The 23607-nt window shown below is 43.2% G+C and overlaps 1 protein-coding gene and 5 non-coding genes across 7 annotated transcripts in view; 5 read left to right on the top strand and 1 right to left on the bottom strand.

The window, feature by feature from the left end:
* LOC142385525 (immunoglobulin kappa light chain-like) overlaps nucleotides 1-23607 on the top strand; it is a 202846-nt gene that overhangs the window by 40212 nt on the left and 139027 nt on the right. The window lies entirely within an intron of this gene.
* trnag-ccc (transfer RNA glycine (anticodon CCC)) lies at nucleotides 465-536 on the bottom strand. The gene has a single exon. It is a non-coding gene; the product is annotated as a tRNA-Gly (tRNA).
* Nucleotides 4784-4855, top strand: trnae-cuc (transfer RNA glutamic acid (anticodon CUC)). The gene has a single exon. It is a non-coding gene; the product is annotated as a tRNA-Glu (tRNA).
* On the top strand, nucleotides 7147-7218 carry trnae-cuc (transfer RNA glutamic acid (anticodon CUC)). The gene has a single exon. It is a non-coding gene; the product is annotated as a tRNA-Glu (tRNA).
* trnae-cuc (transfer RNA glutamic acid (anticodon CUC)) lies at nucleotides 10709-10780 on the top strand. Its single transcript has one exon. It is a non-coding gene; the product is annotated as a tRNA-Glu (tRNA).
* trnae-cuc (transfer RNA glutamic acid (anticodon CUC)) lies at nucleotides 11893-11964 on the top strand. Its single transcript has one exon. It is a non-coding gene; the product is annotated as a tRNA-Glu (tRNA).

Here is a 23607-nt window from a genome sequence, read left to right as displayed (position 1 = left end):
ACTAAGGTGTAAATTACAATAATTGTCATCAAAACTTAGCCATAGTTTACATCAGAACATCCCTCCAGAGTACACTGTTATATTGACAACATGACTAAGCAATTTGACTGTCTTCTCCGTACACAAGGACTTGATATTCTGATGGCACTGACATGTTCATTGACACATATATTTAGTTTTGAGAGATGAACTAAGGATTTTGAGCAAGAGTGGCTTTTGCAGGTCATCCATGGTGTTTTGCTATTTGTCCAAATCGTTTTGAGAAATGGCGTACTGTTTTGAAAATGGCGAGGATGATTCGAGAATTGTACCAAAGCGACTGAGAAAAACTGTAACTCTTTCCAGCAGCTCTAGGACCATTGTGGCTTTTAAAAACTAAAAGAACTTTGATGTGTAACATGGTGCTTAATAACATTTTGAGCAGCAACGTACATTTGAAAGCTGATTATACAAGGAGCAGAGAACGCACTGGCCGGGAATCGAACCCAGGTCAACTGCTTGGGAAGCAGCTATTCTCTCCACTATACCACCAATGCCCTGACAGACCCTGATTTAGTCATCTATCAACTGTTTTTCTTGCAGGGCTATGACACACTCACTCTTACTCAGGAATCTTTCTATTTCTCCCAGAAATAAGAGAGAAGTCTAAAGCGTGAAACTTGTTCTTGCTTGGATTTATTCTCCAGATGTGCAGAATTGCTTTCATCTAAGGCTAAAATGTTCACAACTTCAGTACAATGCACTGTGCCAAATAATTTGCCAGTTAGGAAGAGTTCACCACAGTGTTGCAACCTGTACCGTGTGCACTGCTTTTGGGTCCCTGATGGTCTAGTGCAGTGCTTCTCAAACTTTTTTGGTCATTCCCCACTTTGAACAAGTGGGATTTCCAAGCCCCACCTGCTCCTGTCGCCCCAACAAAAATATTGATAAATTACATTTCAACTCGATTGAACTAACACCAAGTAACATCATATTTTATATTGAATCAAAATCAATAACATCAAATAACACAAAGTTCAAAAAGAGAAAATAAAAGCGTTTAATTTGCAATCTGTGCAAAAAACAACTAAAATTTATCCCTGCATTAGTGGCTGCAATGAGCCTGTTTTGCACTGCACAACTTCTCAAAACGTGGTTGCAGGCTTGAAACTGACACTCTCAAGTCATGCTCAATGTTGAGCTGAGATCTGTGTTTTGTTTTCAGAGATGCCACAGCTTAGAAGCATGTGGTTGCACTGCAGGATTCTGTATGCAACTTTGTATGAGGCCATTTGTGCTCGACTGTTAAACGACGCGGCCTTTACCAGGCGTTGTTCCTGCTGTCGATTTTCTTTTAAAGAAATCCAGTGGCTTGTTAACGTGACAGGGGTGTGTTATAGTGATGGGATACTCGAGTTTGTATGAGTCACTCACTAAAATGAATCGGGTTTTCGAGTCACTTGAATCAATCACCCAGAGTGTGCGCCACAGAATGTACAAACAAGTTCCAAACCACTGTGAAAAAGGCTAAAAATCAAGAGGTCTCCAAGGCGAAACATTTATTTTTCTTTCTTTCTCTCTAAATAAATTAAAATAACCCAAATAGCCAATAAATTAACATTCAGTGCGAAACAGTGCAAAATTTTAATAAAATGTATGAAACTATGCACAAATAGAACATTTAAATAACCTAAACAATAGTGAAAAAATAATAATATTCTAACATTCAACACTGCACAATTAGAATAAGATAATTATGTACAGATTGAATGAACTCCCGCTTCCTTCAAAATAAAGCCGGGAGGGAGCGAGTGAGCTGTGAGCTGCCTGTGAACTGTGAGTCGGGTACAATCATGAGTCCTGACCGTGCGGAGCAGAGAGCTGGCGAGTTTCTCTGGTATGGGAGGGGCTCTACGAGCTGGGAGGGAGCGCGAGCTGTGAGCTGTGTTAGCTCCGCTTCAGCCACGAAGCTAATACAGCAATTAGCTTTATACATTTACGCAATTGCAGTTAGAATAATAGTTGTGTGGCATGTCTCCTCTTTACAGTTAGCTAACAGTAGCAGCGGTGAGTCAGTGAACGAGTTAATGGAGACAATGACTCATAACTCGCGAGCCACAAATTTATTCATGTTGCTCACAGTTACGCTACCTGCTACCTTGTTGTCCAGCCGCAATTAACAACCTGACGTCAATCATTGTTTTTGCACTTTAGTTCCAGGCTACGTTTTTCTCCCGGTCTCCCAATGCTCTCTCATAATTTTAGCTATTCATTATTACTTTGTTTGTGTGTGGGTGTTTTGTTTAGTGAATTATCTTTATTGTCAATAAAGAAAAGCATTTAAGATAGGCATAACATTTTGAATTTCCTCCCGTTTGTCGCGCCCCACTTGCCATGTCTCCGTTCCCCACCAGTGGGGCGCGCCCCACACTTTGAGAAGCACTGGTCTAGTGGTTAGGATTTGGTGCTCTCACCGCCGCGGCCGGGGTTCGATTCCTGGTCAGGGAATGAGGTAATCAGGTTTTGGCACTGTGTGTAGCGTAAACCTAAGACACTTCTGCTTTTGTTATCCAAGGAGATCCAACTAGAATGTCAATTTAATTGAGCCCTGTCACAAATTCAATAGGACCTTGGTTTGTAAGAAGTCATCCTATGCATACCACTTGATTTGAAATAACACTTTACAGCCAGCAGATTTAGTACTTCTCTTTAGAGAAGGGCTCGCTTAACTCTTTTCAGCAGCTCTAGGACCGTTGTGGCTTTTAAAAACTAAAAGAATGATCAAGTTTTTCTGATACTTTGATGTGTAACACGGTGCTTAATAACATCTTGAGCAGCAAAGAGAAATGCCATTTGTCATTAAATGACATGGGCATCCACGAATGATACGGAAAAAGAGAAATTTCATGGTCTATTGTCGGACAAAATGTTTTTGTCCGCGGACTTGGAGCATTTGGTAATCTGGCAGGTGCTGGCCGTCCGTCCGTCCGTCTTGTATTGAGTTTGAGGGAGGCCCGTTTTTTGTGTCGTACGGCACTGTGGAATCTAATCTTCCCCACTTGCTTTGTAGAGGAGGAACTTAGAATGCACATGAGATAACAGACGATCACTTTAACTGAAGAGTCATAGCAAAACATGCTTCCTTGTTTGAAGAGTAGCTAGAGTGCATTAAGCTTGAGACTGTGTTTCCCCAATAAGCCACCCATTGTCTGAACAGAGGTATAGATAGCAAGGTACATTTGAAAGCTAATTATACAAGGAGCAGAGAATGCATTGGCCGGGAATCGAACCCCCGTCAACTGCTTGGGAAGCGGCTATTCTCTCCACTATACCACCAATGCCCTGACAGACCCTGATTTAGTCATCTATCAACTGTTTTTCTTGCAGGGCTATGACACACTCACTCTTACTCAGGAATCTTTCTATTTCTCCCTGAAATAAGAGAGAAGTCTAAAGCGTGAAACTTGTTCTTGCTTGGATTTATTCTCCAGATGTGCACAATTGCTTTCATCTAAGGCTAAAATGTCCACAACTTCAGTACAATGCACTGTGCCAAATAATTTGCCAGTTAGGAAGAGTTCACCACAGTGTTGCAACCTGTACCGTGTGCACTGCTTTTGGGTCCCTGATGGTCTAGTGGCTAGGATTCGGCGCTCTCACAGCCGCGGCTCGGGTTCGATTCCTGGTCAGGGAATGAGGGAATCAGGTTTTTGCACTGTGTTTAGCGTAAACTTAAGACAGTTCTGCTGTTGTTATCGAATGATATCCATCTAGAATGTCAATTTAATTGAGCCCTGTCACAAATTCAATAAGAACGTTGGTTTGTAAGAAGTCAACCTATGCGCACCACTTGATTTGAAATAACACTTTACAGCCAGCAGATTTACTACTTCTCTTTAGAGAAGGGCTCGCTTAACTCTTTCCAGCAGCTCTAGGACCGTTGTGGCTTTTAAAAACTAAAAGAATGATCAAGTTTTTCTGATACTTTGATGTGTAACACGGTGCTTAATAACATCTTGAGCAGCAAAGACAAATGCCATTTGTCATTAAATGACATGGGCATCCACGAATGATACGGAAAAGGAGAAATTTCATGGTCTATTGTCGGACGAAATGTTTTTGTCCGCGGACTTTGAGCATTTGGCGATCTGGCAGGTGCTGGCCGTCCATCCGTCTTGTATTGAGTTTGAGGGAGTCCCGTTTTTTTGTCGTACGACACTGTGGAATCTAATCTTCCCCACTTGCTTTGTAGAGGAGGAACTTAGAATGCACATGAGATAACAGACCATCACTTTAACTGAAGAGTCATAGCAAAACATGCTTCCTTGGTTGAAGAGTAGCTAGAGTGCATTAAGCTTGAGACTGTGTTTCCCCAACAAGCCACCCATTGTCTGAACAGAGGTAGAGATAGCAAGGTACATTTGAAAGCTAATTATACAAGGAGCAGAGAATGCATTGGCCGGGAATCAAACCCCCGTCAACTGCTTGGGAAGCAGCTATCCTCTCCACTATACCACCAATGCCCTGACAGACCCTGATTTAGTCATCTATCAACTGTTTTTCTTGCAGGGCTATGACACACTCACTCTTACTCAGGAATATTTCTATTTCTCCCTGAAATAAGAGAGAAGTCTAAAGCGTGAAACTTGTGCTTCCTTGGATTCATTCTCCAGATGTGCAGAATTGCTTTCATCTAAGGCTAAAATGTCCACAACTTCAGTACAATGCACTGTGCCAAATAATTTGCCAGTTAGGAAGAGTTCACCACAGTGTTGCAACCTGTACCGTGTGCACTGCTTTCGGGTCCCTGATGGTCTAGTGGCTAGGATTCGGCGCTCTCACCGCCGTGGCCTGGGTTTGATACCCGGTCAGGGAATGAGAGAATCAGGTTTTGGCACTGTGTTTAGCGTAAACTTAAGACAGTTATGCTGTTGTTATCGAATGATATCCATCTGGAATGTCAATTTAATTGAGCCCTGTCACAAATTCAATAGGACCTTGGTTTGTAAGAAGTCATCCTATGCGCACCACTTGATTTGAAATAACACTTTACAGCCAGCAGATTTACTACTTCTCTTTAGAGAAGGTCTCGCTTAACTCTTTCCAGCAGCTCTAGGACCGTTGTGGCTTTTAAAAACTAAAAGAATGATCAAGTTTTTCTGATACTTTGATGTGTAACACGGTGCTTAATAACATCTTGAGCAGCAAAGACAAATGCCATTTGTCATTAAATGACATGGGCATCCACGAATGATACGGAAAAGGAGAAATTTCATGGTCTATTGTCGGACGAAATGTTTTTGTCCGCGGACTTGGAGCATATGGCGATCTGGCAGGTGCTGGCCGTCCATCCGTCTTGTATTGAGTTTGAGGGAGTCCCGTTTTTTTGTCGTACGACACTGTGGAATCTAATCTTCTCCACTTGCTTTGTAGAGGAGGAACTTAGAATGCACATGAGATAACAGATCATCACTTTAACTGAAGAGTCATAGCAAAACATGCTTCCTTGGTTGAAGAGTAGCTAGAGTGCATTAAGCTTGAGACTGTGTTTCCCCAATAAGCCACCCATTGTCTGAACAGAAGTATAGATAGCAATGTACATTTGAAAGCTGATTATACAAGGAGTAGAGAATGCATTGGCCAGGAATCGAACCCCAGGCAACTGCTTGGGAAGCAGCTATTCTCTCCACTATACCACCAATGCCCTGACAGACCCTGATTTAGTCATCTATCAACTGTTTTTCTTGCAGGGCTATGACACACTCACTCTTACTCAGGAATCTTTCTATTTCTCCCTGAAATAAGAGAGAAGTCTAAAGCGTGAAACTTGTTCTTGCTTGGATTTATTCTCCAGATGTGCACAATTGCTTTCATCTAAGGCTAAAATGTCCACAACTTCAGTACAATGCACTGTGCCAAATAATTTGCCAGTTAGGAAGAGTTCACCACAGTGTTGCAACCTGTACCGTGTGCACTGCTTTTGGGTCCCTGATGGTCTAGTGGCTAGGATTCGGCGCTCTCACCGCTGCGGCTCGGGTTCGATTCCTGGTCAGGGAATGAGGGAATCAGGTTTTTGCACTGTGTTTAGCGTAAACTTAAGACAGTTCTGCTGTTGTTATCGAATGATATCCATCTAGAATGTCAATTTAATTGAGCCCTGTCACAAATTCAATAAGAACGTTGGTTTGTAAGAAGTCAACCTATGCGCACCACTTGATTTGAAATAACACTTTACAGCCAGCAGATTTACTACTTCTCTTTAGAGAAGGGCTCGCTTAACTCTTTTCAGCAGCTCTAGGACCGTTGTGGCTTTTAAAAACTAAAAGAATGATCAAGTTTTTCTGATACTTTGATGTGTAACACGGTGCTTAATAACATCTTGAGCAGCAAAGACAAATGCCATTTGTCATTAAATGACATGGGCATCTACGAATGATACGGAAAAGGAGAAATTTCATGGTCTATTGTCGGACGAAATGTTTTTGTCCGCGGACTTTGAGCATTTGGCGATCTGGCAGGTGCTGGCCGTCCATCCGTCTTGTATTGAGTTTGAGGGAGTCCCGTTTTTTTGTCGTACGACACTGTGGAATCTAATCTTCCCCACTTGCTTTGTAGAGGAGGAACTTAGAATGCACATGAGATAACAGACCATCACTTTAACTGAAGAGTCATAGCAAAACATGCTTCCTTGGTTGAAGAGTAGCTAGAGTGCATTAAGCTTGAGACTGTGTTTCCCCAACAAGCCACCCATTGTCTGAACAGAGGTAGAGATAGCAATGTACATTTGAAAGCTGATTATACAAGGAGTAGAGAATGCATTGGCCAGGAATCGAACCCAGGTCAACTGCTTGGGAAGCAGCTATTCTCTCCACTATACCACCAATGCCCTGACAGACCCTGATTTAGTCATCTATCAACTGTTTTTCTTGCAGGGCGATGACACACTCACTCTTACTCAGGAATCTTTCTATTTCTCCCTGAAATAAGAGAGAAGTCTAAAGCGTGAAAGTTGTGCTTGCTTGGATTCATTCTCCAGATGTGCAGAATTGCTTTCATCTAAGGCTAAAATGTTCAAAACTTCAGTACAATGCATTGTGCCAAATAATTTGCCAGTTAGGAAGAGTTCACGACCGTGTTGCAACCTGTACCGTGTGAACTGCTTTTGGGTCCCTGATGGTCTAGTGGCAAGGATTCGGTGCTCTCACCGCCGCGGCCCGGGTTCAATTCCCGGTCAGGGAATGAGGGAATCAGGTTTTGGCACTGTGTGTAGCGTAAACCTAAGACACTTCTGCTGTTGTTATCCAATGAGATCCAACTAGAATGTCAATTTAATTGAGCCCTGTCACAAATTCAATAGGACCTTGGTTTGTAAGAAGTCATCCTATGCATACCACTTGATTTGAAATAACACTTTACAGCCAGCAGATTTAGTACTTCTCTTTAGAGAAGGGCTCGCTTAACTCTTTTCAGCAGCTCTAGGACCGTTGTGGCTTTTAAAAACTAAAAGAATGATCAAGTTTTTCTGATACTTTGATGTGTAACACGGTGCTTAATAACATCTTGAGCAGCAAAGAGAAATGCCATTTGTCATTAAATGACATGGGCATCCACGAATGATACGGAAAAAGAGAAATTTCATGGTCTATTGTCGGACAAAATGTTTTTGTCCGCGGACTTGGAGCATTTGGTAATCTGGCAGGTGCTGGCCGTCCGTCCGTCCGTCCGTCCGTCCGTCTTGTATTGAGTTTGAGGGAGGCCCGTTTTTTGTGTCGTACGGCACTGTGGAATCTAATCTTCCCCACTTGCTTTGTAGAGGAGGAACTTAGAATGCACATGAGATAACAGACGATCACTTTAACTGAAGAGTCATAGCAAAACATGCTTCCTTGGTTGAAGAGTAGCTAGAGTGCATTAAGGTTGAGACTGTGTTTCCCCAACAAGCCACCCATTGTATGAACAGAGGTAGAGATAGCAAGGTACATTTGAAAGCTAATTATACAAGGAGCAGAGAATGCATTGGCCGGGAATCGAACCCCCGTCAACTGCTTGGGAAGCAGCTAACCTCTCCACTATACCACCAATGCCCTGACAGACCCTGATTTAGTCATCTATCAACTGTTTTTCTTGCAGGGCTATGACACACTCACTCTTACTCAGGAATCTTTCTATTTCTCCCTGAAATAAGAGAGAAGTCTAAAGCGTGAAACTTGTGCTTCCTTGGATTTATTCTCCAGATGTGCAGAATTGCTTTCATCTAAGGCTAAAATGTCCACAACTTCAGTACAATGCACTGTGCCAAATAATTTGCCAGTTAGGAAGAGTTCACCACAGTGTTGCAGCCTGTACCGTGTGCACTGCTTTCGGGTCACTGATGGTCTAGTGGCTAGGATTCGGCGCTCTCACCGCCGTGGCCTGGGTTTGATACCCGGTCAGGGAATGAGGTAATCAGGTTTTGGCACTGGTTTTAGCGTAAACTTAAGACAGTTCTGCTGTTGTTATCGAATGATATCCATCTAGAATGTCAATTTAATTGAGCCCTGTCACAAATTCAATAGGAACGTTGGTTTGTAAGAAGTCAACCTATGCGCACCACTTGATTTGAAATAACACTTTACAGCCAGCAGATTTACTACTTCTCTTTAGAGAAGGGCTCGCTTAACTCTTTCCAGCAGCTCTAGGACCATTGTGGCTTTTAAAAACTAAAAGAATGATCAAGTTTTTCTGATACTTTGATGTGTAACACGGTGCTTAATAACATCTTGAGCAGCAAAGACAAATGCCATTTGTCATTAAATGACATGGGCATCCACGAATGATACGGAAAAGGAGAAATTTCATGGTCTATTGTCGGACTAAATGTTTTTGTCCGCGGACTTTGAGCATTTGGCGATCTGGCAGGTGCTGGCCGTCCATCCGTCTTGTATTGAGTTTGAGGGAGTCCCGTTTTTTTGTCGTACGACACTGTGGAATCTAATCTTTCCCACTTGCTTTGTAGAGGAGGAACTTAGAATGCACATGAGATAACAGACCATCACTTTAACTGAAGAGTCATAGCAAAACATGCTTCCTTGGTTGAAGAGTAGCTAGAGTGCATTAAGCTTGAGACTGTGTTTCCCCAACAAGCAACCCATTGTCTGAACAGAGGTATAGATAGCAAGGTACATTTGAAACCTAATTATACAAGGAGCAGAGAATGCATTGGCCAGGAATCGAACCCCAGGCAACTGCTTGGGAAGCAGCTATTCTCTCCACTATACCACCAATGCCCTGACAGACCCTGATTTAGTCATCTATCAACTGTTTTTCTTGCAGGGCTATGACACACTCACTCTTACTCAGGAATCTTTCTATTTCTCCCTGAAATAAGAGAGAAGTCTAAAGCGTGAAACTTGTTCTTGCTTGGATTTATTCTCCAGATGTGCAGAATTGCTTTCATCTAAGGCTAAAATGTCCACAACTTCAGTACAATGCACTGTGCCAAATAATTTGCCAGTTAGGAAGAGTTCACCACAGTGTTGCAACCTGTACCGTGTGCACTGCTTTTGGGTCCCTGATGGTCTAGTGGCTAGGATTTGGCGCTCTCACCGCCGCGGCTCGGGTTCGATTCCTGGTCAGGGAATGAGGGAATCAGGTTTTTGCACTGTGTTTAGCGTAAACTTAAGACAGTTCTGCTGTTGTTATCGAATGATATCCATCTAGAATGTCAATTTAATTGAGCCCTGTCACAAATTCAATAAGAACGTTGGTTTGTAAGAAGTCAACCTATGCGCACCACTTGATTTGAAATAACACTTTACAGCCAGCAGATTTACTACTTCTCTTTAGAGAAGGGCTCGCTTAACTCTTTTCAGCAGCTCTAGGACCGTTGTGGCTTTTAAAAACTAAAAGAATGATCAAGTTTTTCTGATACTTTGATGTGTGATACGGTGCTTAATAACATCTTGAGCAGCAAAGACAAATGCCATTTGTCATTAAATGACATGGGCATCCACGAATGATACGGAAAAGGAGAAATTTCATGGTCTATTGTCGGACGAAATGTTTTTGTCCGCGGACTTTGAGCATTTGGCGATCTGGCAGGTGCTGGCCGTCCATCCGTCTTGTATTGAGTTTGAGGGAGTCCCGTTTTTTTGTCGTACGACACTGTGGAATCTAATCTTCCCCACTTGCTTTGTAGAGGAGGAACTTAGAATGCACATGAGATAACAGATCATCACTTTAACTGAAGAGTCATAGCAAAACATGCTTCCTTGGTTGAAGAGTAGCTAGAGTGCATTAAGCTTGAGACTGTGTTTCCCCAACAAGCCACCCACTGTCTGAACAGAGGTAGAGATAGCAAGGTACATTTGAAAGCTGATTATACAAGGAGTAGAGAATGCATTGGCCAGGAATCGAACCCCAGTCAACTGCTTGGGAAGCAGCTATTCTCTCCACTATACCACCAATGCCCTGACAGACCCTGATTTAGTCATCTATCAACTGTTTTTCTTGTAGGGCGATGACACACTCACTCTTACTCAGGAATCTTTCTATTTCTCCCTGAAATAAGAGAGAAGTCTAAAGCGTGAAAGTTGTGCTTGCTTGGATTTATTCTCCAGATGTGCACAATTGCTTTCATCTAAGGCTAAAATGTCCACAACTTCAGTACAATGCACTATGCCAAATAATTTGCCAGTTAGGAAGAGTTCACCACAGTGTTGCAACCTGTACCGTGTGCACTGCTTTTGGGTCCCTGATGGTCTAGTGGCTAGGATTCGGCGCTCTCACCGCCGCGGCCGGGGTTCGATTCCCGGTCAGGGAATGAGGGAATCAGGTTTTGGCACTGTGTTTAGCGTAAAACTTAAGACAGTTCTGCTGTTGTTATCGAATGATATCCATCTAGAATGTCAATTTAATTGAGCCCTGTCACAAATTCAATAGGAACGTTGGTTTGTAAGAAGTCATCCTATGCGCACCACTTGATTTGAAATAACACTTTACAGCCAGCAGATTTACTACTTCTCTTTAGAGAAGGGCTCGCTTAACTCTTTCCAGCAGCTCTAGGACCGTTGTGGCTTTTAAAAACTAAAAGAATGATCAAGTTTTTCTGATACTTTGATGTGTAACACGGTGCTTAATAACATCTTGAGCAGCAAAGACAAATGCCATTTGTCATTAAATGACATGGGCATCCACGAATGATACAGAAAAAGAGAAATTTCATGGTCTATTGTCGGACGAAATGTTTTTAACCGCGGACTTGGAGCATTTGGCGATCTGGCAGGTGCTGGCCGTCCATCCGTCTTGTATTGAGATTGAAGGAGTGCCGTTTTTTGTGTCGTACGGCACTGTGGAATCTAATCTTCCCCACTTGCTTTGTAGAGGAGGATCTTAGAATGCACATGAAATAACAGACCATCACTTTAACTGAAGAGTCATAGAAAAGCATGCTTCCTTGGTTGAAGAGTTGTTAGAATGCTTTAAGCTTGAGACTGTGCTTGCCCAACAAGCCACCCATTGTCTGAACAGAAGTAGAGATAGCAAGGTACATTTGAAAGTTGATTATACAAGGAGCAGAGAATGCACTGGCCGGAAATCGAACCCAGGTCAACTGCTTGGGAAGCAGCTATTCTCTCCACTATACCACCAACGCCCTGACAGACCCTGATTTAGTCATCTATCAACTGTTTTTCTTGCAGGGCTATGACACACTCACTCTTACTCAGGAATCTTTCTATTTCTCCCTGAAATAAGAGAGAAGTCTAAAGCGTGAAACTTGTTCTTGCTTGGATTTATTCTCCAGATGTGCAGAATTGCTTTCATCTAAGGCTAAAATGTCCACAACTTCAGTACAATGCACTGTGCCAAATAATTTGCCAGTTAGGAAGAGTTCACCACAGTGTTGCAACCTGTACCGTGTGCACTGCTTTTGGGTCCCTGATGGTCTAGTGGCTAGGATTCGGCGCTCTCACCGCCGCGGCCCGGGTTCGATTCCCGGTCAGGGAATGAGGGAATCAGGTTTTGGCACTGTGTTTAGCGTAAACTTAAGACAGTTCTGCTGTTGTTATCGAATGGCAGATTATCCCCTAACATGAACTCTGCTAACATTATCCTTCTACAGAAACCAGGAAAAGACCCTGTACTTCCATCCAGCTACCGCCCAATATCACTAATAAATGTAGACCTCAAAATAATCTGCAAAGCTCTCGCCGAAAGAATAGAAAAAATAACTCCCCTTATAATACATCCTGACCAGACAGGTTTTATAAAGGGTAGACACTCATCCACTAACACACACACACACTAATTAATCTCATAGATTATTCTACCATCAGCAACTTGGAATCGTCAACAATCGTCTCTTTAGATGCTGAAAAAGCATTTGATAAAGTTAACTGGAAATTTTTATTTGCAGCATTAAACAATGTCGGGTTTGGGGCGTACTTCATTAACTGGATAAGGATACTATATAGCTCCCCAAATGCATGTGTCAGGACAAATGATCAAATTTCTCCAAGCTTCAGTCTGCAGAGAGGTACCAGACAGGGTTGCCCACTTTCACCCTCACTTTTTGCAATCTTCATCGAACCTTTAGCAGCCGCTATCAGACAAGATAGAAATATTAAAGGCATCCATCCCAAAAATATTGAACACAAAATAAGTCTTTATGCTGATGATGTATTACTTTTCCTTCAGAACTCAGAGACATCTCTCACTCACACGATCACACTCATAAATAAATTCTCAGCACTTTCTGACTACTCTATCAACTGGTCTAAGACCATCGTTCTGCCCATCAACTGTAGTTTCAAGAATATACCTGTTATCACTTTCAAGGGTGTAACTTTGGCTTTGACATTGGTGGGGACAGGGACCTAATCCCCCCCACCCCCACCCCCCAAAACTGCCACAAATGATATACCTTCAGTCGGTGTACAACCGAATCAATCAATGACACACATTGATAGTTTACACGTCTGTTTACTTCTGCCGTGAAACGGGTCTCCATGAAACAAAACATTACAATAACAGAAAAAATGTAGGCCTACTTTATTTTCAACTATACAGCATTAAGCAGTTAGTCTAAGTGATTTATATTTAAACAATGAACTTTCCTTCTGCAATGGTGTAGGGCATGCTATATGAAAGGAGAACTAACTAAATAAATACTTACATCTTAACATCACTTTACATCTTAACATTACTTTACTCCTCAAGACTTAGTAAGTATTTCAGCCATACTGCAACTGTCATCTCAACTGATGAGCACAAGAATGGGTCTATGTGAAGGAGCCAAACACATGCCTACGTCGATCGTTAACTGCGACAAACTGTTGGCATATTTGTTTTATGTCTATATTATCCAGTATGTCCTGATGAACATGGCATACAGCTGCATTGTTCAATCTCACTTGGGTCATTGTTGACCGCAGCCATGTTTTCAGCCTTCTCAGGGCACTGAAGCTTCTCTCTGCTTCAGCTGATGAAACTGGCACAACTAAAAGCAGCCTGACAAGGCTTTCCACTTCATTAAACAAACCCCTCACCTCAACTGGCATCCCTCTGATAATAGTAGCCACCTCACTACTAGATGTGAATGTATATTTTGACCTGAACATGGCCAACTGAATCTCAAGAGTCTGCCTGTTATTTTCTGGGTACTGATCAACAATGCCATCCACCTTTCCAGACAGCAGAGTTTCTTCCAATTTCTGCAAGACACACAGATCAGGTTGGTTAAACCTATCCTCAAACTGAACAGCTACAGTATCCAGCACCTTGTAAAATTCTGGTCTGTAAGACTCCTCAGGTGTCTTGGGAGTGTGACTGCCTGCCTCACCAGTGTACCGTTTCGGTGGCCGTCTCTGGTGAGGAATCTGAATTGGCTCAAGTTCCAGGGAATCCACCATTTCCACAGCTTTATCGAACACTTTCTGGAATTTTTCCTCATTTCTTTTACCCTGTAGGGTGGATTTGACGCACTCTATTGCTTCCTTCATTCCAGCAATTGTTGCTGTTCTTTTCTGCAGGGACTTATTGAGGCATTCTAGCTCCTCAATGACCTCCAATGCCACTAGAAGCCCAAGCACTATCTTTCCCTTTGAAAATCTGTCATGCAAACCATTTGCCTTAGCAGCTGAGCTTGACCCACTTGCTGCCATCTCCTCTAGGCTCACCAGCACACTCTCATATTGAGATAGCACGGCTTTGACAGCATTTCCCCTTACTGTCCACCTGGTTGGGCAGAGTGGTCTAAGAGACACATTTGGTCCCTCTGAATCTGCGGCTACAGCTGAAAACATGCCCTTGAATTTGCCTGACTGCTTGCTTAATGTCCCCAGATCATGCACCCACTCTAAGGCATCACGAATTAAAGGACTGGCCTGACATGCAGCCTGTGTTATCAGGTTCAGGCAGTGAGGCCCGCAGTGCACATCCAATGCCAGTGGTTGCTGTTTTTTTCATTTCTGCCTGTGCACCTGAATACGATCCTGACATGTTTGCTGCACCATCATATGCCTGACCTCTCAAATATGCCAATGGGATATTCAGCCTCAAAAGCACATCCACCGCTGCTCTTGCTATCTCCACTCCAGTAGTTCTTGACACTTGATATAAGCCCACAAACACCTCATGTGGAACCAGATCCTCATCCACATACCTAAAACATATGGACTCTTGCTCAGTCCCTGAAATATCTTGAGTACCATCTATAATGATGGAGAACTGCTGCACAGACAGAGATCTGAGAGTTTGTGCAATATCTTTAACTATACAGGTGCCAAACAACTGTAAAATCTCATTTTGCACTGTTGGAGATGTATAATCATGGTGGACAACCAGTCAGAGAGACAGGCGTCATCCTTGGCTTTATGTTTCAAGTGTTGAAACAGGTTACCATCTTCCTTTCCATGGCCACGCATTGCCAATCCCTGCCTGCTAAGGAACTGTACTGAACCAACAATACTTCTTAAGCAGTGTCTGGCATTTCCCTGCTGTTTTGACCAGGCACTTGAGAGTTGTGAATCTATGGGGGCTGCTTGTTGAGCATGCACTGTGACTGCATGATGATGGGCCTGAGAATTTTGGTGCCGTTCAAATCTTTCAAGCGCATTCTTCCAGTTTGTATACCCCTTGGAGGAGAATGCAGGGTCTGCTTTTTTTGACATAGCACTTTTCTGTACAGTATATGCCTTCACACAGTAAAAACAGAGAACTCCCTTTACTGCAGGACTATAATGAAGCCATGGGTACTGTTTATACCACCTTTCTTGAAAATGGAGGACCCTACTGGTCAATGTTTGATCTGGGATGGATTTTGGGTCAGGCTGGTTTGGCTTATTGCCTATGTCCAGACTATCACCACCACTACACTGCTCTTCATCACTGCCGGTGTCACTCTCACTGCTGCTCTCCCTGATGCTCACTACAGGTGTGCCAGTTTCCTTAGAAATAGCCCACATGATACCATTAGCCATACTGTAACATTATGTGATGATAATTACATGTGACCTCATGATATCACCACCCACATAATTAACTGCATACTTTTTATCCTCACATTAAAAAACATGGTTGTTCTTAATTGACCTCACCTTTGACCCTGACTCTTCTCCTGTATCTTCCCCTGTATCATGTGTCATGATTGCCACCTGATAAAATAATACATTGATACGACGTACAAAAAAACCATAACATGTCAATTCATTTTTTTGCCAAGCATACACCAATTAATCACTTTACATCATTAACCAACATTCATCTACCAACATGAATTGTGTTAAAAATTACTAGTAGTATCAATCAATAATCAACAATAAAATTCACCTGTGCTCCTGTCTCTTCGCCTTTGTCTGAGCTATTAGAACATGGCTGAGCTGTCACCTGTTAAATAGCAGTGACATCCCATGAGCATTCACTTAATGCACTCAAAGACAGTAATGAACCATCATCAGCCTATCATTGGTTATGTAACCCATGGTAAATTACAGGACAACTTCGGCAACTAATCATCATTCAACTTCACCTGTGACTCTTTCTCTCCATCGCCGTCTGCCTGTGTTGTAGTGTGGCGTTGTGATGTTGGATCTGTCACCTGGACAATAAAATGGGCCATGAATGCCATTTCATTCATTGGATATTCAACTGCACAACAGTCTCTGCAGTTAGTTGTGCCATCGTAGACAACTTGATTCATAGATAACGAGTTTGCCCTGCTAACGGGCTGTGTTCCAAACGTCATTTCATTAGCGAGTGATAGTGTGACTTACAGATTTCTTTGAAAAGTAGCTCCGTATGTCCACTTTTTTTCTTTTGCCTGCCATCTCACTTGGCAGTCATGTGCCCGTGTCACCCTTGTTGCACCAAAGATTCTGGAACGTTAGCCTGCCAGAGTAATTTAATAACGTACCGTGTGGTAACACCACTGATTAGCGCAGTGATAGAACCTACCGAAAAGACCTCAGCTTTTTTTTTTTTTGGCGCTCCTGCCTCCTAGCAACCATACACAACCTAGAGTCTCACGTGAAAGAAGGGGAAGGCACAGCCAATCAGATTGGTCGTCAGCCTTTGGCAAAGGACTTTTGGTTAACCCTTTCTTCGCCGCAATGCGAATGAGACGGGAGACCGTTTTTTCCCCCCAGCCCCAGTGATCAAATTGGTGCGGACAAAACGATAATCGCTGGATATTGGTGGGGACGCGTCCCTTATATCCATGCCGAAATTACGCCCATGGTTTTGCATGTTTCTACTTCATCTTGATTATTATTTTGTCTTCAGGAATACCATATTAATACACATGAAAAATCGTTTTTCATGCTGAAATAAGATCTGCTCCTCGCATAATGTAAGTGTAACAGACAGAAAAGAAGAGAGGAGAGCATCAGGGAATTTATCATGTTAATGTTTCAACTAGCCTCCGATTTCCTGAAGCCTTGAGGTCACGCAAGTCTTCATTAAGGCCAAGCCTTGGAGAAACTTACATCAACTTATTTCTTCGTGAATCAAATACAAAAAAGCTGCTTTGAGAAGAGATCAAAACAGTTATACAGCATTTGTATATTTGTTTCATAAATAGTGTTAATTTAATATTCACCAGAAATTAGAAAAATAATTTATTCATCCCCCAATGGGGGAAATTCAAATTAGTCAAGTAGCTCAAATTTTTGTTAAATATTTACAATGATTGTAATAACAACATCAATAACTAGAAAGCTGCAAGCAGCTGTGAGCAGGACCGAGATGACGTACGTTGGAATGTGCGTACGTTGGGGCATGCGCTGGACGCTGGAGCTGCAGCTCTGCCCACACGCACGATACCCTCTCCGTACGTACGAGCACATAATAACCCCAATGCAGCGGGATTTTTGAAAATGCGATGATGATAAGGCTTTCAAATCACAAACGCCATCACATGATTTTCACTGCCTGGCCACGCCCACACCGTTCAGAGTTTTGAAAAGTTTTTCAATTAATTTTCCCCCCGTGTCTTAAGAGTAACCTGGCCAAGTTTGAAGATTTTAGCATGAAATATGTAGGAGGAGTTTGATCAAATGCAAGGTGTGTTAAAAAAAAGACATTTCTGACCACCATTAGGTGGCGCTGTAGGTGGATGTCACTATTTTATATGTGCGCGTTCAGGCTGGGTCCAGCAATCACCGAATGACGTTTGGGACAGATTGGATAGTGTATGTGGAAGTTATAGGCGACTTAATTTTTTGTGGCCAGTCATATATTTGAGGTGTCGCCACGGCCACGCCCTTTGAGGTTTGAAAAACTTTCTCCATGTTTTAAGAGTAACCTGTCCAAGTTTGAAGCTTGTAGCATGAAATATGTAGGAGGAGTTCGATCAAATGCGAGGTGTGGAAAAAAAATACTTTTCCAACCACCAGCAGGTGGCGCTATAGGTGGATGTCACTATGATAATATGTACGCGTTCAGCATTCACCTTATGAAGTTTGGGACAGATTGGATAATGCATGTGGAAGTTATAAGCGACTTGAATTTTGATTCGAGTGATGGCAAGTCATCAAACTTGAGGCGTCGCCACGGCCACGCCCTTTTGAAAAAGTTTCCCCATGAATTTTTCCCCCCATGTCTTAAGAGTAACCTGGCCAAGTTTGAAGAGTGTAGCATTAAATCTGTGGGACAAGTTCGATCTTATATAAGGCGTGGAATCGGTCAAAAATGGCATAAAAACTCACTTTCAATCCAAAATGGCCGCCTTCCTGTGGACATGGGACCATGGCGGGAAGAGACTTTTTTGTGCATCTGGGCATGATGAATGAGTGTACCGAAATTCATCGTCCTACGCAAAACTAATCCTATTAAGGGGACCATTTTTAAGCATCGTAGGGGGCGCTACAGAGTCAATGAGCGACTCCCAAAAATATAAAGTTTAGATACTTTCATGTCGTCGACTGGCAGGTGGCGCTCGCAAAATTTCATGAGTTTTCGCAGACCTTTTGCAAAGAAAGAAAGAAAGAAAGAAAGAAAGAAAGAAAGAAAGAAAGAAAGAAAGAAAGAAAGAAAGAACTAGAAAGCTGCAAGCAGCTGTAGGCGGGACCGAGGTGGCGTACGTTGGGATGTGCGTACGTTGGGCCGGCCATCCCCTTGGAGGTTTGAAAAAGTTTCTCCATGAATTTTTCCCCCCATGTCTTAAGAGTAACCTGGCCAAGTTTGAAGCTTAAAGCATTAAATCTGTAGGAGCGAGTTTGATCAAATGCGAGGTGTGGAAAAAAAAAGACATTTCCGACCACCAGCAGGTGGCGCTATAGGTGGATGTCATTATGTTATATTTGCGCGTTCAGGCTGGGTCCAGCAATCACCGTATGAAGTTTGGGACAGATTGGATAATGTATGTGGGAGTTATAAGCGACTTCATTTTTTGAGTCGAGTGATGGCGAGTCATCAAACTTTGAGGCGTTCCCACGCCCTTTAAGTTTTGAAAAAGTTTTTCCATGAATTATACCCCCCATGTCTTAAGAGTCACCTTGCCAAGTTTGAAGTCTGTAGCATTAAATCTGTAGGACAAGTTTGATCTCAACCTACTAAGGCCCAAGGTGATTTTTTTTTACATGCATTTTTTATTTCTCTTTGCTATTTGGGCTTATTGGGACCTAATTAGACTAGAAACTAAGCATCAATATTGGTATTTAAGACTCTCCACATCAATAAAATGATAAGTGTCTTTGATGTTTAATTGAAAGAGTGTATAAATGAAATTCGATGAATTCGTTTCCAGATTCCGACACAATGGGTGTTCACGGAGGAATCTCCCAAGGTATCGTCTAAGTATTGGGTTCCTTATGGATCTTAGAGAGAATATAAAATCTATGGGGTCTTGGTTCAGATTCACCTATGTTGTGTTTTTTCTGTTTGCATTAATAAATTTAGTTCTATGTAACTTGTCGATAATTCAACTAAACTAAGATTTATGTTATAGATCATTGCTTGCCTTATAGACAACATTTCCCAGTATCTTCCTAATGTTAAAAATCTCTTCACTTTCACAGTTGTGCTGGATATTATGAAGAAATGCACTTAAAATACCTTCCATCCATCATCTTGCGCTGGTCCGGGGATCGGGTCGCGGGGGCAGCAGCTTGAGCAAAGAGACCCAGACGTCCCTGTCCCCGGCCACTTCCTCCAGCTCCTCTGGGGGGACCCCGAGGCGTTCCCAGGCCAGCCGAGAAACAGTCTCTCCAACGTGTCCTGGGTCTTCCCCGGGGCCTCCTCCCAGTGGGACGGGCCCAGAACACCTCACCAGGGAGGCGTCCAGGAGGCATTCTCACCAGATGTCCGAGCCACCTCATCTGACTCCTCTGGATGCGGAGGAGCAGCGGTTCTACTCCGAGCCCCTCCCGGATGACCGAGCTTCTCACCCTATCTCTAAGGGAGAGCCCAGACACCCTGCGGAGGAAACTCATTTGGGCCGCTTGTATTTGCGATCTCGTTATTTCGGTCACTACCCATAGGTGAGGGTAGGAACATAGATTGACCGGTAAATCGAGAGCTTCGCCTTCTGGCTCAGCTCCTTCTTCACCACGACGGGCCGGTGCAGAGCCCGCATCCGTCTGTCAATCTCCTGCTCCATTCGTCCATCACTCGTGAATAAGACCCCAAGATACTTGAACTCCTCCACTTGGGGAAGGATCTTATTCCCGACCCGGAGATTGCATTCCACCCTTTTCCGGCCGAAGACCATGGTCTCGGATTTGGAGGTGCTGATTCCCATCCCAGCCGCTTCACACTCGGCTGCGAACCGCTCCAGTGAGAGCTGAAGGTCACGGCCTGACGACGCCAACAGAACAACATCGTCCGCAAAAAGCAGAGACCCGATTCTGAGGTAGCCAAACCAGACCCCCTCAACGCCCTGGCTGTGCCTAGAAATTCTGTCCATAAAAATTATGAACAGAATCGGTGACAAAGGGCAGCCCTGACGGAGTCCAACCCTCACAGGAAACATGTCCGACTTACTGCCAGCAATGCGGACCAAACTCTGACACCGGTCATACAGAGACCGAACAGCCCATATCAAGGAGTCCGGCACTCCATACTCCTGGAGCACCCCCCACAAGAGTCCCCGAGGGACATGGTCGAACGCCTTCTCCAAGTCCACAAAACACATGTAGACCGGTTGGGCGAACTCCCATGCACCCTCCAGGATCCTGCGGAGGGTATAGAGCTGGTCCGCTGTTCCACGGCCAGGACGAAAACCACACTGCACTTCCTGAATCCAAGATTCAACTATTCGGCGGATCCTCCTCTCCAGTACCCCCGAAAAGACCTTACCAGGGAGGCTGAGGAGTGTGATCCCTCTATAGTTGGAACACACCCTCCGGTCCCCCTTTTTAAAGAGGGGGACCACCACCCCGATCTGCCAGTCCAGAGGCACTGCCCCCCATGTCCACGCGATGCTGCAGAGGCGTGTCAACCAAGACAGCCCCACAACATCCAGAGCCTTGAGGAACTCAGGACGGACCTCATCCAACCCCGAGGAGTTTTTTGACCACCTCGGCAACCTCAGCCCCAGAAATGGGAGGTCCCACGTCCGAGCTCCCCAACTCTGCTTCCTCATCGGAAGGCGTCGGTAGGATTGAAGAGCACTTAAAATACATCTGAATAAAATGTTTTTTTCAGATCACTGCTATCACAGTATTAAAAAACTTGCCTTTGCAGCATATGAATATGTGGTGGAGATAATATTACTTACCAGAGGTGAGTGTGGAACAGAGATTTGATATGGGGCTGGAGGAACTGTATATTGGTTGTCATGGGGACTTTTACTTTGTGCAGAGTCGCCATGTAGGGACATAGTTTGACCAAAATAATTTAAATTCTAGGAAAAAAATCCTGGGTTTGGGGAGTGGCTGGGCCAGTGGAGAGCATTGCTTCAGTTAGTCTTTAGGAAATGTATGTAATTCACTGTAATGTCCTCTGAAATTAAGAGACGGGTGCATAAAACATAACTAAGTGTGTGTGCTAAGGGTAGAGAAGATGTAGGAGCTGCCTAAAGTCTGTCAGATTTTTTTATTTTTCAAATTTCATCTCTAGTCTGCAAGTGAAATGGAGTCTGACTTTAAGATGAAGAAAGACTTAAAGGTGGGGTAGGGGTTCTTTTTCTGGAGCATTTTTTACATATTCCTTGAAATACTATTCACATCCCCATTGCAACCAATTAATTAAAAGTTTTGACACAAAAATTAAAAGTTTTAGTGGCCTCTAAGAACGAACAATCCAGGAAAAACACTATCCAATCATACTGAACGATGATTGGATTCTGATGCGTCTATCAAACTGCAATCTGCTCCTCCTTCCCCCTGTGCGCGTACCCTTCTTCGTGAACAAATTACGCGTGCCCAGAAGCTTGGCAGGAAGCTAAACTAGAGCCAGCTTGGCTAGCACCTAGCATTATTAAACGTATAGTTAGCATATACTAAATACGGCAACGACGATTTAAACAGCGCTCGTGCACCTTTCTGCTCGTGAACAAGCATTGCGCGTTCAAGTACTCTAGAGGCGTGGCTTCGGGGGAAAGTCTGAAGAAAGGGGTTAGGACTTTGTACCTGTGTATTTTCAAAATGCAGCTTCGCTGGACTCTAGGACTCCTGAAATCTAGGATCTCCTACCCTACCTTTAAGGCTTTCCCATAGTCAAAACTTCCAGCAAAGCTCTGGATTTATTGCCATCCTACTACTTTCACAAGATTTGCTGGCTCAGTAATTAATTTCATCCCACAGAGAACAGACTTCCCAGACTTCTGTGATGCAGGCACTTCAGACTTGGCTGAAATAAACAAATTCGTGGTCACCAAGCCAGAAACACAACTTTAGAGAAGAAGACACAAACAAAACAACCAACTTTGGAAATATGAGAGAAACATTGACAGAGGTGTTTTGGGCTTTAGGATAGAAAATAGTCAGTCTTTTGTGTCAGCTAGTATTGCTCATGTTTCTTCTCTGAATATTGTACATGTGATCTCTAGTGCAAGTCAATTCCTCCAAAACTAAGCACTAAAACATGTTAGTTATTGGTTTTGTTTAAATTTAGCTTTCTCACTTTATAACTGATTGTGCTTTTCATCTTATTGTAAATAAGATGTGGGTGTGTGTGTGTTAGGGATAAAGGTAAAATCGGCGTGTTATTCAAAAGTACTAGCTTGAGATCTACCAAATTTCAGAGTGTTTGTGGGTTGTTGTTGTTTTTTTGGACCACCATCGCACCACCAATTCCATGTTCGCCATGGTTCACAGTATCCTTTAAAAACAAACATAAAACACTTTCAGTTCACAGAACATTTTTTCCTCACATTTCCCTCTACCAGTTCTCAAAGATCATCGCTTCTGTTGAGGACTACGAGGATCCTGAGATGAACTAAACACAACTTCAGCCACAACAAGTGACACAACCAAGGGCGTAGGAATGAGTTTAACATTGGGGGGGACACATTTCGGAAACCTGACGAATATAAAAAAAAATCTCAATTTTTTTCCAATTTTATTTTTGTCATGTTCATGTTTTGATTTCACAGTTGAAGTTTTTGTCATCTGGCTCAGCTGCGCCTTTTGTTTTGTCCAAAGTTAAAAATAAACCAAGTTTGCTTTTTACATCTCTCGAGTCCGTGTCCTACCAACCCACCCGTCACGACACATTTTTTCCTTATAGAAATTCTTATTTTAAGCGAAACAATGTAACTTCTCAAAAATCCCACTCTGGAGCTCCCCCTACAGGCTTGGAGGTAATGTACGGTTACAGTGTCGTAAATACAACACCCTTTCACTTTCACTTTTCACGTTTGTTGACGAACCGGCGAGGAGTTAGAAGGTGCAAGCTATGTCGACCGAGAAGGTAAGACAAGTCAAATGTACCTGGGAGCGTGAGAGGGGTCTATTTGTTTTTGCGGTAGGTGTGCCAGAAAGCAAGTCGAAGTACTTCCGCTCAGCTACCGGGCCGCTCCAGCAAAGTTCCATAGCGCAGTTTTTCCAACTCAGACCCCCGAAGGCAGGGTTGCCAACTCTCACGCATCTGCCGTGACACTCACTCCTTCAGACTTAGTGTCACGCTCTCACACTTAACAAAGAAATCTCACACTAGATATATTTTTCTTTCTGTGTTGATTTTTTTTCACTCGTTCTATAATTTTCGAAT

The sequence above is a fragment of the Odontesthes bonariensis genome, chromosome 8 (assembly GCF_027942865.1).
Source record: "Odontesthes bonariensis isolate fOdoBon6 chromosome 8, fOdoBon6.hap1, whole genome shotgun sequence".
Lineage (NCBI taxonomy): Eukaryota > Metazoa > Chordata > Actinopteri > Atheriniformes > Atherinopsidae > Odontesthes > Odontesthes bonariensis.
Note: the sequence above shows the minus strand (reverse complement) of the source record. Positions and strands in the feature narration are given on the sequence as shown.